Source organism: Monodelphis domestica, chromosome 2, assembly GCF_027887165.1.
Source record: "Monodelphis domestica isolate mMonDom1 chromosome 2, mMonDom1.pri, whole genome shotgun sequence".
Taxonomy (NCBI): domain Eukaryota; kingdom Metazoa; phylum Chordata; class Mammalia; order Didelphimorphia; family Didelphidae; genus Monodelphis; species Monodelphis domestica.
Window position 1 is genome coordinate 86,902,978 of NC_077228.1, and position 15,191 is coordinate 86,918,168.

The 15,191-nt window shown below is 33.2% G+C and overlaps 1 long non-coding RNA gene and 1 pseudogene across 1 annotated transcript in view; one reads left to right on the forward strand and one right to left on the reverse strand.

The window, feature by feature from the left end:
• Positions 1-15,191, reverse strand: part of LOC130457113 (uncharacterized) — an 88,543-nt gene that overhangs the window by 33,209 nt on the left and 40,143 nt on the right. The gene's annotated exons all lie outside the window — the stretch shown is intronic.
• Positions 8,957-10,162, forward strand: LOC100617111 (origin recognition complex subunit 4-like; annotated as a pseudogene).

The window sequence follows — 15,191 nt, forward strand, 5'->3', positions numbered from 1 at the left end:
TCATTGAATTATGATCTGAGTAGGTTGAATTTGTTATTTCTGCTCTTTTGCACTTGTTTGCAATGTTTTTATGCCCTAATACATGGTCAATTTTTGTGAATGTGTCAGGTGCTACTGAAAAGAAAGTGTATTCCTTTTTGTCCCTATTTATTTTTCTCCACATATCTACTAACTCTAATTTTTCTAAGATTTCATTCACTTTTCTTACCTCTTTCTTATTTATTTTTTCATTTTGTTTACCTAGTTCTGATAAAGGAGGTTTCAGGACTCCCACTAGTATAGTTTTTCTATCTTTTATCCTTGAGCTTTACTAGTTTCTCCTTTAGAAATTTGGATGCTATGCCATTTGGTGTATACATGTTTAGTACTGATATTTCCTCATTCTCTATACTGCCTTTTATCAGGATGTAATTACCTTCTCTATCTCTTTTAACTAGATCTATTTTTACTTTGGCTTTGTCAGATATCATGATTGCAACTCCTGCCTCCTTTTCATCATTTGATGCCCAATAGATTTGGCTCCATCCTCTTACTTCCTCCCTATGCATATCTATCTTCCTCATGTGTGTTTCTTGTAGAGAGCATATGGTAGCACTTTGGTTTCTAATCCACACTGCTATTCTTGCATTTTATGGGTGAGTTCATTCCATTCATATTCAGAGTTATGATTACTAGCTGTGTATTTCCCAGCATTTTGATTTCTACTCCTGGTCCTGTCTTTTCTTCTTTCACTAATTCCTTCTATGCCAAAGTTTGTTTTTAATCAATCCCCTGAGTTCCCACCCTTATTTTATTTCCCTTTATACCCCCTCCTTTCTTATTTCCCCCTTATTTTCCTTGCAGTCTTTCTAAAACTAACCCCCACCCTCTCCATTTCACTGCTTCCTTCCCCACCAGTCTGTTTGTTATCCTTCTAATCTCCTATAGGGAACAAATCTGTTCTCTGCCCCAATGGATTGGATTGTTCTTCACTTTTTTGGTCAATTTCAATGCACGTAAGAGTTGAGTATTTCCTATCTCCAACCTCTTTACCCTTCGAGTGTATTGATGTTTTCCCACCTCCCTCCATGACCTTCTTTGTTACATATAAATTTACCCCCTTTTGTTTCTTTTCTCATTTATTTTAGTATTAACCTAGTTTTTTGGCTCTTGATGCATATATATACATGTATATGTATTTATGTATACATATCTCTATATACCTATTTATGACTTGTCATTTCATCCTATACAGTTAGTCACTGTTCCCTCTAAGTGTAATTCTTTGAGCTGCCCAGGTGATAATAACAATTTTTAAGAGTTACCAATGATCTCTTTTCTTAAAGGGTTATATGCCATTTAAACTTATTGAGTCTCTTTTAAAAAAGGTGTTGTTGTTTTTGTTTTTGTTTCTGTTTCTGTTTTGTTTTTCTTTTTACCCTCTTTTTTAATTACCTTTTGATGATTCTCTTGACTTCTGTGCTTGGTCATCAAATTTTCTGTTCAGTTCTGGTCTTTTCTTTACAAATGTTTGGAATTCTTCTATTTTGTTAAATGACCATACTTTCCCTTGTAAGAATATAGTGAGTTTTGTTGGGTAGTTGATTCTTGGTTGTAGACCTAGTTCCCTTGATTTCTGGAAATCATATTCCATGCCTTTTGCTCCGTCTGTGTAGATGCAGCCAGATCCTGTGTTATCCTCACTGTGGTTCTATGGTATCTGAATGATTTCTTTTTGGCAGCTTGTAATATTTTTTCTTTGGTCTGATAGTTCTTGAATTTGGCTTTGGCATTCGCAGGTGTTGTCATTTGGTTACTTTTTCTGTTTTTTGCTTATATTTACCCTTTCTTTACTCCCCGCAGTTTTCTGTTCTCTGGCTTCTCTCATTTTTTTTTTTTTGGTTTGAGGGTATTCTGACAGTCTCCACTCTGGGAGCTTTGCCAGGAGATTTCTCCATGCTGTCTGTGGGGGAGGAGTGTTGGAGTTTGAGCTTCCCTGTCCTCTTGATGCTTTTTATTGTTTTAAAGTCCAGGAGTCTGTGAATGAGGGCTGTTGGTGCTTGGGATTCCTAGACCTCTGAAGACTTTTGATGGCATTAAGTTCAGCTGGTTTGAGCTGGATATGCTCTGAGGCCAAAACCTCCTGGAAGGCTAGAGCAATATGGAGGGTTTCCCCCACTCTGACCAGGCTGCCCACTCTGTGCTCTCTCTCCAGCTCCATCCCCACCACATCTGTTGAAGCTCTGATCCTGGCACAGCACTGCCTGCAAGGTACACCCTCCAGACCAGGGCCTTTGCTCACCCAGAGGTTCCTGCTGCTGCTGGAGGCTTAGTGCTCTAGATGATGGTGGGGGTGGTAGTCCTGAAATTTTCCTTCTGCCTTCCCCTTAAAGCCAAGTGTTCTTGAATTCTGGCTTTTGAGGGGTGGGACATACTTTTTGAGTTGAGTTCAGTGGGAGCATTCCTTGGCTCTGTCTTGTTGTTAGGTTTGATTTTCAGTCCACTAGGAGCATTTAGTTTGTAATTGATAAGGAATGGTATTCAGAGGTCTGAACTTTTGCTGCTTCTACATTGCCATCTTGACTCCACCTGGGGGGATTATTTTTAATGTAATAGAAGGTCTATCACTTCAAAAACAATTTTTAAGAATATCTTCAGGAATGTATCTCTCTTTTTCCTTTTGCATGGAATAACAATATTAATTGAATTTGAACTTGAGAAACACTTCTGAATTAATATGCTCACCACAACTAAATATTCTTTCAAAAAGATACCCATGGAGAGTAAGGGGCAGTCTACTATGCAAGTCAAAGCAGTAGTCTAACACCTGCATTTATACTCACATTTATATTTATATATACCATGTATAAAGGAAACCCTTAAGGAAATATTAATGTCATTCCCCAAGATTTTTTTCCCTTTTCTTCCTTGCTATATACAATAAACAATGATGGTGAACCTATGTCACAGGTGTCAAAGGTGGCATTCAGAGAGCTCTCTATGGGCACACATGGGATCCCATGCACATTAGAGTTTGTTACTAGGAAGGCAGATGGACTCCGATGAAGTTGCTCCCTTCCCACTATCCACTGTGCCTGATGACATTTTTTGACATCACTCACACCTCTGCCCACTAGCCCAATGGTAATGTATGGTGATAAGATGAGTGGCTCTTAGGTAGAAGAGCTGGAGGGAAGCAGAGGTCTTGGGCCATTCCCCAACCCCTATTCACCTGTATTGAAGAAATTTATCACTTCACCCATCCCTCTGTCCAGCAGCCTAATGGGAGCTCTTTCTCCTTCCCCTGTGTGGGGTAAGTGTGGGGTATATCATGCCCAGTACTCATGGGGGGGGGGTTGTGAGGCATGGCATGTGGTCTCTAAAAGGTTTGACATCTCTGACATAGATTTCCACAATGAAGAATTCTACCTCGCCACCATTGCTTCCTTTAATATGGTCTATCAATTAAAATGGCACAAAGATAACCAGTAAATAGTGATTTGGTTTAAAAAAATCTGTCTTAAAAGTCTAAAACGATCTCTCTGTCTCTCTGTCTCTCTCTGTCTCTGTCTCTCTCTCACACACACATCATTATCTCTGATTAAAAGAGAACTTCAAACCATATTCATAATTAAGATATTTCAAACTAGGCATCTGGCACAGACACATTATACAAAGATGTTTAACATGATGAGTCTCAGTTTTATCATTTGTAAAACAAGTGCATTGATCATTTTCTGGATAATTTTTCCAATGATATATTAAATGATTTTAACATTGTTTTTTGCATTCCAAATTATTTAATCCCTTTATCTCTCCATTCCTTGAGAAGGCACAGCATTTGATATAGATTCTACATTTGTAGTTAGGTAGATACCAAATTAGTCATGTGTTAAAGAAAACATAGACCAAAAAGAAAAAAAAAGTTTGGTTTGATCTGCATTCAGACTCCATCAGTTCTTTCTCTTGTGGTAGATAATATTTTCCATCATAAGTCCTTTGATACTATCCTTGATCATTGCATTGTAGAGAAGACTAGTCAATCACAGTTGATTATTATACAATGTTGCCATTAGTATGTGCAATGTTCTTCCAGTCTGCTCACTTCACTTTGTATCAGTTCATAGAAGTCTTTCCAGGTTTCTCTTCCAAAGCTTTCTTAAAAATGTCTTGATGTTTCTTGCTACTTGATGGATGGTGAAATTTCTGCTTTATTTTAGAAGGATATAGTCAAAGAAACTCTATGTTTATAGCATTTCTTGATGAGGAGAACTGTCAATGGGAAATGGTGCTTTAAAAACCTAGAAATTCTTTGAAATACTTTTCCCCCATAAAAGTCCTTTTAGATCTTCTGTTTTTCACTAATTAGAAGATATTAGAATCTCTGTATGAGCTTACCCAATTGCTCCCAGCCAAAAAGCTACAAATGATCAGAGAGGACATAAGGAGAAGAGCTAACTTATAGATCATTATGATCTCATTATCTTTTGATAGGAGTTTGAAGTCAAAATAACCTTGAAAGTCCACCCGACAACAGGACAGAGGAGGAATTATTACTGGGAATCGTCTCCTTTCTTTTTTGCCCCCTTCCTCTGGAATGTAATCTGAGGAAAGGTGGCAAACTTGTGGGAATGGAGAACAATACCTAAGACCCATAATAAAAATTCAGAAAACCTGAAATTGAGAAGAATTGGGACATTTCCATCACCCTGAGTTTTTTTCCCATAGCACTGTACACTATCTGTACCCATCCTTGAATAAATACTTTCATGCCTTAAGATGAAGGAGTCTGAACTGCAGTTCTCTGAGCAAGAACCAGCATTTGCTTTCCCATGGGAAAACTTGTTTTCCTGCAATACTAATAGATTATCTTTTAAAATTCAAACCAGTATATCATTGTTCAAATTTATAAGTGAATCAACATAATAACATGATCAGAGATATTTAGCCTGGATTCCAGATAGTATATTTTCCTCACAAGAAAAACCCCTCATAGCTCTGCAGGATATATGCCATGAAATCTCATTTAAAAAAATGTTTATATAGGAGCTACCTTATTTAGAAATTACTTAAATAATTGTTTTCCTTCAGAGTTTATAAAATGCTTTTACTTTATTTTTATTTTTTAATTTTTTCCAATGGTTACATTATTCTTATTCTCTCCCTTCCTCCTCCTGGAGCTGACAAGCAATTTCACTGGTTATACATATATTATCATTCAAATCCTATTTTCATATCATTCATTTTTAAAATAATCTTTTAAAATCGAAACCCTAAATCACATTCCCATTAAAACAAGTGATAAATTACATGCTGTCTTCTGGATTTGTACTCACATAGTTCTTTCTCTAGATGTGAATAGCATTCTTTCTAAGAAGTCCCTCAGAGTTGTCCTTGATCATTACATTGCTTTTAATAGCAAAGTCAATTATATTTGAACAATCCACAATGTTTCAGTTACAATGTATAACATTCTCTGAGTTCTGCTTATTTCACTCCACATCAGTTCATGAAGATCTTTCTAGCTCTTTCTGAAATCATTTGGTTCATCATTCCTTACAGCACAATAGTATTTCATCACCATCATATACCACAATTTTTTCAGCCATTCTCCAGTTGAGGGACATTCCCACATTTTCCAGTTTTTGCTACAACTAAAAACTCAGCTATAACTATTTTTGGACAAAGAGAACCTTTCCCCCTCCTTTTTAAAAATCTCTTTGGAATACAAACCTACTAGTGGTATTGCTGGATCAAAGGACATGAATTCATTTAAAGCCCATTGGGCATAATTCCAAATTGCCTTCCAGAATGGTTGAATCAATTCACAATTCCACCAGCAATGCACCAGTGTCCCAATTTTGCCACATCCGTTTTTTTCATTTATTTTTTTCCTTTACTGTCATATTGGCCACACTGCTAGGCATATGATAGTACCTCAGATTTGTTTTGATTGGCATTTCTCTAATCAAGAGGGATTTAGAACATTTTTTCATGTGTCAGTGCTGCTAACCATTTTTCTATTCACATTTCACAGAAAAGTTTTAGAATAAGATATTATTTCAAGGTACTCATTATAGTTATACTATATTCCTTGGCCTAGAGTGCCAAAGAAGTACCAAGTTTATTCACATTTTCATTGTGGACAATGTTGATCCTCTCATTTTTACCTATTAATTTAATTAAAAAAAAAAAAACAAACGTTACCTTCCATCTTGGAATCAATACTTTGCATTGGTTCCAAGGCAGAAGAGTTGTAAGGGCTAGGCAATGGGGGTCAAGTGACTTGCCCAGGGTCCCACAGCTGGGAAGTGTCTGAGTCCAGATTTGAACCTAGAACCTCCCATCTCTAGGCCTGGCTCTCAATCCACTGAGATACCCAGCTGCCCCCTCATTTTTACCTTTTTATAAGGTAATTTATTATCTAGTGGGTGTAGATTATTGTTTAGTGACCCAATCACAAGGCAACCTTAATTTCTAGCAAACCATGCCTTTACCCTAACTTGTTATATTTCCTGAGCTCTAATCAGAAAACTCTTTCATAGTGGAATTTACTTTCTACATTTTTAATATGTAAACATTTACCTGTACATAGTTATTTATTCTTGGCATAAAAATCAATGCAATTATGTAAATATTTGAATGTGAAAATCGTACAACTTGGCTATATACTTCTTCAAATAGCATTCACAGAACCCAAGCTGTTACAGCCCAAGACAATAAAATGCTCTGAATTTTTTCCTCTAGAGAAGGAAAGGAAAAAGTATACCAGTTTTTTCTTGATTCATATTTTAGTAGATTTACTCTATAAATTAATAAATAGATATGAATAAATTAATAAATAAAATCTCTGAACTTAATATATTTTATTCCTCCCCTTTCTTGGGGACATGAACTCTAATGAGCCTGGAAGGAGACAAAAGTTCCTAGGGCCTGAGTTTTCTTAGACTTATTTGTATGGTTCCTTGAATGGGTCTTTGATTTTTATTATTAAAGGTAACTGATGAAACTATAGACTGAATTGATTCAGTGGTTGCCCTTATTTTTTGGCTTTTATTTTTTTATTATTATTTGACTTTTAAAAATATTATTTTTTAAACTCAACATTCACTTTTCTTAATTTTGAGTTCCAACTTCTCTTCCTTTCTCTCTCCTTCACTCATATTCATTGAGAAGGCAATCAATAAATTAATTATTTATGTGAAGTCAAGCAAACCATTTTTATGTTAGAAATGGTTACAAAAATGTTACATAATCACAATTAGCATTGCATCATATATATATATATATATATATATATATATATCCCCATGATTTTTCAGACAGAGTTAAAATATGATCATTATATTTTTAAATTTATCATAAATGAATAAAAGTATGATTTAAATATAATTAAAATTATATATTATAAACACATAAAATATATGTAAACATGGGCTATGCAAAAATAGGCAGAGAGATAGAGAAGATCCTTTTTCTCATTATAGATGGATGAGAGTTTTTAAAAAATAAATTAAGGTTAGATGTGATCATAAAAATACAATGAATGTTTAATTGTATGAAATATAGAAGATTATTTACAAGAAAAATCACTATAATTAAAATTATGTAGATGTTAGTTTTGGCAAAAATCTTCATAGCAAATTTTCTTGATAATTTCATTTTTCTTGGAACACATAAAAATAAAAGTAATTTTGAAAAAAAAAACAACCCAAATTCACAAAGAATATTAATTGGGAAAATCTGCAAATAAAGAGAAGCAAATTATTAAAACATATGAAAAATGCTTCAAATCACTAATAATATGCTCAAATTAATCAATTCCAAATTCTATTTTATTATCATCAGATTGTTAAAGATGACAAAAAAAAATAAAAATTGTTGGAAGGACTATATGAGGACAGACATTGTAATGTACTCTTGGTGGAACTATGAACCGGTTCAAAATCATTTTTGAAAATATTTGAAAATTTAGCCAATATTTCCAGGATATAAAGACAGAGTAAATAATGGATATTCAGAAATATTTAGTATGTTACTTATTTGTTGTAACAAAGATTTAGAAACACAGAGTATGTTCCTCAATTATGGAAATACTAATGAAAATTATTATATATTAGTGGAAATATCAAATATGAATTCAGAGAAATCTAAGAAGAATTTTTAAAACTGAGTGTATCCAGTAGCAGAAAAAAATCTTACATAATGTTACATTGATGTGAAGTGAAAAACAAAGTTTTGAAAAACTTAAGGACATTGATGAATAGAGTGAAAAATCATGACTTCAGTAAGTTAATGATGAAGTATGTTACCTACTTATTAATCAGGAACTGATGAACTCAAGTAGCAATCACAATGGAACTATAAATAAGAGAAGTCCACTATTTGATTTAAAATTTGATTTTTGCTCTTTTGTGTTAAAATATTCTTCCCTCTTGGTAGTTGTTGTTTTTTAGTAAAAAATGAAATTTTAAATATAAATTGTGGTTTTTGCCTAGAGAAGTCTTCACATTGTATAGAGGATACTTATTGGGGATAAGATACGGGTAATTTAGCTCTTGAATGTATTGGAGAATCTTTGCAGTCTCTTTTTACTAAGATTCTATGAAGTAATGATGGACTTAACCATAAAAAATAAAGGAATCAGTTTTATTTAAATAATATATTTTTTGTCCATGAGTCCAAGAAACCTTCTGTAAAAAATAAAAGTGGTAATGGTGAGCTACACAAAATATAGATAGAAAAACTGTCCAATATAGGTTCAAACTGTTCAAGTACTTTTGATAGAGGTAATTAAAAGTATTCCCAGAAGAGAAAAGGACGCTATTGCTGCCACCTTTGGATGTGTCATCATCACTCTCCAAGATCTGAATTGTTGAAATGAGCAGTCAGAAGCAAAAACAAAACAAAACAAAACAAAAAAAAAAAACCTGTAATGTGGAGAGTATATTTCACAGGTACAAAGAATTTACGGGAAAGATTTTGTTACTAGATTCCAAAGGTTAACCTGTTTGGAATACAGACACAGTACAAACTCTTAATTGATCTGCTAAAACAAACAGCTATCAATGGAGAAAGTAACTCTGCATTAATTATTGGACCCAGAGAATCAGGAAAAACCATGATATTAAATCAAGATTTGGAAGAACTTATGGAAATAAAACAAGTATGAGAAAATATTTTGCAAGTTCGCCTAAATGGATTGTTACAGACCAGTTATAAAATTGCTCTAAAGAAAATTACAAATCAATTATGTCTGGAAAATGTAGTTGGAGATAAAAATTTTGGCTCCTTTGCTGAAAATCTTTCTTTTCTTCTGGAAGTTTTAAAAAAAGGTGACCAGACTAGCTCTTGTCCTGTGATCTTCATCTTGGATGAATTTGATCTCACATCATAAAAACCAAAAACTTCTCTATAATCTTTTTGACATATATCAGTCAGCACAGACTCCAGTTGCTGTTATTGGCCTTACATGTAGATTGGATATTTGTAACTCCTAGAAAAGAGAGTGAAGTCACATTTTTCTCACCAGCAGATACATTTAATGGATTCTTTTAGTTTCTCACAATATCTTAAAATATTTAAGAACAATTAACACTACCTGAAGAATTTTCTGACAAGCACTTTACTGAGAAATGGAATGAAACAATTCAGTGTCTTGCCTTAAGTCACTTAACACCATCTTGCCCATTTATTATTCCAACAGACCTGGTGGAGGCAAACCATTTGTGTAGTATGGACTCTAAAGGAAATATTGTACATGGTCTTTCAGTGTTAGAAATCTGTCTTCTTATAACAATGAAACACTTAAATGATATTTATCAGAATGAGCCTTTTAACTTTCAGATGGTCTATAATGAATTTCAGTTTATCCAAAGGAAGGCCCATTAAGTTTATAATTTTGAAAAACCTGTTATGAAGGCATTTGAACATTTACAGCAACTAGAATTAGTAAAAGTAATGGAGAGAACACCAGTAAATACACAGAGAGAATTCCAGCTGGTAAAATTGCTTTTGGACCATAGTCAAATTATGGATGCTCTACAAAATTACCCAAACTGCCCTACTGATGTTAGGCAATGGGCAGCCTCTTCACTGAGCTGGTTGTGAATTTGACCAGCAGTTTAGGTGTCTGAGTAAATAAAATCATAATGTCCCCTTTAAAGAGAGGCTCCAGGGTTGTAAAAGTTTCCACTATGAATTGTAAAATTTCTTGTCTGAGATGGTATTTTCTCTAAGATCTGTTGGCAAGCCCTTCCTTAAAATTTAAAAGATTACAGAAACATATGTTGTTCCTTAAACACTTAGATGAGTTTATATGTCATTTTTGTGCATTTAAAATACTAAACTGTTGAAACAATTTTGCATTTTGATGTTTGCTACAAATTATTTTTGTTATATTTCTATCCAATGTTTATAATTCTATTTGACTTGGTGCATGTTTGTGCATTCAAGGAACAGGTTTTTAGGAAAGAACAAAATTTAATCATCTTTAAAAATACAGTATCCCCAGTGATGAAGTGAAGCTCAAATGTGAACTTTCCTTCAAGGCACAAGGATGCTAAAGAGACTATTATTATAAAAGATAATATTTTTTAAATATATAAGGATAAATAAAGGATTTCTAATTCAAAGGGATTCCAAATCCACCCAAATAAACTTGTTCAGCAAGGAAGTGCTTCTCCAGTGTTTCACAGGTTACACTAATCTTCCCTGATTTGACTAACACGAATTTATACTATCTAAATAAAAACTACTGCTATTATTCTTATAATTCTTAACTTTGCTTTCAAATTATAAAATAGCAAAGGCTTGTTGTTTGAGTCTCAACAAGAATCCAGTTAAGACTCTGAGTCTGTTAAGACTCCTACTCCAAACCAAAGACCAAATCTTTCTTTGATCTTCTCAGATATAAACAAATCTATAAAAACCACAATAGCTATTCAATAGTGTTTCCCAAGTTGGGAAAGGAAAACACTGAACTCCTTCAGATCTTTCCCTCAGACACAGAAAGAGGCAAAGATGTTACCTCCTCCAGCCCTGAGAGAGAGTCTCTGAGAGTGTGTCTCTGCCAACTGCCAGAGACTAACTCTCCCAACTGCCAGAGAGAGTAATTGACACAGAAAAATAGTTATAACTGTCAACATCTGAAAGCAACATGCTCTCTCAGCTTTGCTTCAAACTCCAGTGCTTTTCTCAAGCAGCCATTTTATTTCTTATCTCTAAACTAATAAAATAACACTTATTTTCTAATATCATCCTTACACTTCTGATAAAAATTTATCATATTGATTTTGATCAATCTATTTTTGAGTCTACTACAGGACATAGATACAATAGATTTAGAGTTTAAAGAATCTTAGAGAACATCTAGTTCTATCTTTTAATTTTATAGATTAGAAACTGGATCCCCAGTGTACTTAAATGATGTATTCAAAGTCACATCCACAGTAAGTGACCTAGTCAAAATGTAAACCTGATATTCTGCTCCAAATTCTATATGCATTTGATTATATCACATTATTTTATGAAGGGAAATAGGCACCCCACACACCTATATGTCTATAAGGTGAAACTAAATATTGAAGGTGTAACCAAATGTCCATGAGATCATATATTTGGGTTAGAAGTGACCTTTTTAATAATGAAAAACAGTCCTTCAATTTATAGGTAAGAAAAATGTGACATAAAGAGTTCATAAACCTATTGAGAATCTCTGCAGAATCCAAATTCAGATTTTCTTTTCTCAAGTCCAGTACTCTATCTCTACATACTACAATATGTACTTTCCTAATTCAATACTAAAAAAAAAATCTAGCCTTATCATATATATTTTTATCTATCTACATATCTATGGGTATCCATCTATCTTTGTGGGTAGATGCATGTATAGGTGTGTATACTTATATTTATAATTATTTTGTTATTATATATGTATATTTATGGAAGTGGTTATATAGACCCATACTCAAATGTACCCCTATACACATACATATGTTGTTCAATCATATCTGACTCTTAGTAGCCCTTAATATAATCCTGTGCTAGTCACTTAACCCTTCTCAGCCTCAGTTTCCTCATTTGTAGGATGAGATGATGGGGCTAGATAATTTCTCAAGTTCCTTCCTATACCACAACTAGGATCATCTGAGGCTATTATAAAAAGGAGAAGGGAAAAGGAAATGTATTCTAGAAGTGTTTGTGATAAAGATTCCAATAGGGGAAGAATTCGGAGAAAGTTGTTGGTAGAACTAGAATGTATCTTTACTAGCATGATGAACAATGGAAGAGAATAAAGTGTTAGAACCAAGGATTCTGCTGGTGATAGAAATATCAAACTGAAAACACAATAGTAATGTTAAAATGAAAGTCATGAATTTCTCTGATTTACAATATTATGTTTATTATATTGTTATATGTTATATCCCAGAACCAATTATGTCTCAAAACTCAATTGATGAATTATATTTTCTTTAACAGTAATTGTTAAATATAATATGTCCTTGAAGGAAAGGTCAACTCGATTTTTCTTCAAAGGTATATAATGCAAAGTAAAGGGTTATCTTTATTTAATAAAAATAAATACAACTATGAAAAAAATCATAATTTAAAATACCTGAATTTGTTTTGTAAGAACTCCTTTCATAAATATGTTAAGCTTAAAATTGTTCTGAAATCAAGTGCCATTTTATATACTATACTTCTAAATAATATGCTAATTATTGCTTTTCTCTTCCATTCAAAATCTTTTCCCTGAAATGATTCATGGTGCTTATGAAAATTGAGAAGACATTTCAATTCTGAATCACACCACCTCCTACATTTGCTTTCTGTCAGGAAAATAGACGCCCTGTCATCATAAATTCTATATGGTGACCCTTTTTTCCCACTGCACTCATGCTCTTCAGAGCTATGCAGCTCATCACTTGACAGGATGCAAAATATAATGGTCATAAAAGTAAAGTCTGCTAACTTTCACTCTTGACAATTTGTCAAAAGCCACATTAAAAAATAATTGGAGAGAAACTGCAAAGATTTTTAAAATGTATTGAGTCATTTTTCTTCAATGCTTGACTGGCCAGCTTGCAAGATACCATTCTCTCCATTATTAACAAGCCAAGACTGCTGCTTTTACAAAAGAAATATCACTGTATCTTATCCATGTCGCTCTTGGGATTTGTTGTTATGGACCTCTGATTTTTTCAGTAAAGCCAATAGGTGAAACAGGTTAAATTTATACCATGGGAATGTGCATTCTAATGTTACAATTTTTCATTCTTTCCTTTATGTATGTGTGTGTGCACACATGAGTGCATGTATGCACACATACACATACACACTGCAGACATATATGGAGAGGTGGTGAAACTCTTTAGAGTCAGTTAATGTAAGACCTGGAGCTAATCATAATTTAAAACATGAACTTCTTTTTATAAAATTAAGATGTAATTTGAGGAAAATAGAAAAAAAAATCATTAGGTCATACAGGTATGACCTAAATAATAACCCTCATGAATATGAAATTAAAATAATGAATAGAAGTAAAGGATTAGATCTAGGAGAAAGATCTGAATAACTATGAATAGAAATTTATAATATTGTACAGAAGGCAGCAATAATAAGAAAAATAAATTTTAAGAAGAAAATGTTAAAAAAGAAGAGAAAAAACAAATGACAATCTTGTGATATTTTACAAATAGTTGAGTAAAGAAGGAAAAAGAAAAGAAAAGAAGAAAGGGAAAGATATACTCAACTGAATAGGGAATTCAGTAGAATTATAAGGAAATAAGGTTCTTTAGTAATGAAAAGAAAAAAGAAGATAATAATAGAACAGGGAAAACAAGGGACCTAATTAGAAATATTCATGAAATATTTCATGCAAAAATAACCATATGAGACAAAAATCATTGGGACATAACAGAAGCAGAAGAGATTAAAAAGATGTGGTTTGAATATATGGAAGATTTATCATGAAAGATCTAAAAATTATAAATAGCAGTGGTGTTGGTAATGATCTAGAGCTAAATATTCTGTAGAATAAATCAAGTGGGCCTTAGGAAGTATAGCTAACATTAAAGCTATGTGATGAAATTTCAGTAAAGATTTTTAAAACCCTCAAAGTCTATTAAAAGACTGCACTCAATGTCCCAGAAGTTAGGAAACTCAGTTGTGGCCACTGGATTGGAAAATTTCTTCTTAGATCCTCAATACTAAGTAAGGAAAATGACAAAGAATGCTTAAATTACCAAAGAATTGTGCTCATTTCACATGCCAAAATGGTTATGCATAAGAGTATGTAAGCTAGGCTTTAGCAATATGTAAACCAAGAATTTAGCAGATCAGGTGGGTTTTCCAAGAGGCAGAATCAGAAACCAAATTGTCAACATTTGCTATATTGTGAAGAAAGCAAGGGAGTTTTAGAAAACCATTTCTTTTTTGTTTCATGCACTACACTAAAGCATTTCACTATATGGAATACAACAAAATGTGTGAAGTTCTCAAAGCAACAGGAGTATCAAGTCATTTTATTTGTCCTCTGAGGAATCTGTATTTAAGACAAGAAACAACAGTTAGAACTGAACATGGAAAATTGATTGATTTAAGTTTGGGAAAAGAGTGTGACAAGGTTGTAAATTGTCATCTAATTTTATTTATTTGCAGAATGTATATGCCAGGATGGATGAATCAATAGCTGTAATTAGGGTTGCTGAGAGAAATACCAAGGATCTCATATATTCAGACAAAACCACTCTGATGGCAGAAAGTAAGGAAAATTTAAGAAGCCTCATGATGAAGATAAAAAAGGAGAGTATAAAATCTGACTTGAAGCTTAAACCCACACATACATACACACACTTATTAACTAAGAACATAGCAAGTGGTTTCATCACTTTCTGGCAATTAGAGGGAGAAGAAATGAAAGCAGTGTGTCACATTTTATATTATTAGACTAAAACATCACTTCAGATGGTGACTGTAGCCATGAAATGAAATCACTTGCTACTTGGAAAGAAAGCTATTAAAAATCTGGTCAACATATTCAAAAGCAGAGTCATCAAGTCATCACCTTGCAAACAAAGATCATATAGTCATAACTATGGTTTTTCCAGTAGCAATGCATTCCTGAGTAAGTACAGAATTGATGCCTTTAAATTGGGATAGTAGAAAAGACTTTCAGGCTCCTTTCAACAGAATGGATATCAAATCCATCA